Source organism: Solanum tuberosum, unplaced genomic scaffold (genome assembly GCF_000226075.1).
Source record: "Solanum tuberosum cultivar DM 1-3 516 R44 unplaced genomic scaffold, SolTub_3.0 scf00543, whole genome shotgun sequence".
NCBI lineage: Eukaryota > Viridiplantae > Streptophyta > Magnoliopsida > Solanales > Solanaceae > Solanum > Solanum tuberosum.
Window position 1 is genome coordinate 226,826 of NW_006239467.1, and position 218 is coordinate 227,043.

Sequence of the window (218 nt, forward strand, 5' to 3'; positions counted from 1 at the left end):
TATATATCACTTTAATTTTAGGGTTTTCATATAAAAAAATCTTGTCATTACTTATAATAGGAAATCATCAATAACTAAAGAGTTGATTATTTCAAACTTACATATTTTGCGGATGTAACTTGTAAGGAATGTGTTTCATATTATATTATCAATTTTGAAGGGTGTGATTCCTTTTTTTTTTTAATGTGAAAGGGGTGTGATTCCCTTCTTTTTTTTTT

At 24.8% G+C, this 218-nt stretch overlaps 1 protein-coding gene across 1 annotated transcript in view; it reads left to right on the forward strand.

Moving 5' to 3' along the window:
* LOC102590854 (pectinesterase 1-like) overlaps positions 1-218 on the forward strand; it is a 4,722-nt gene that overhangs the window by 3,289 nt on the left and 1,215 nt on the right. The window lies entirely within an intron of this gene.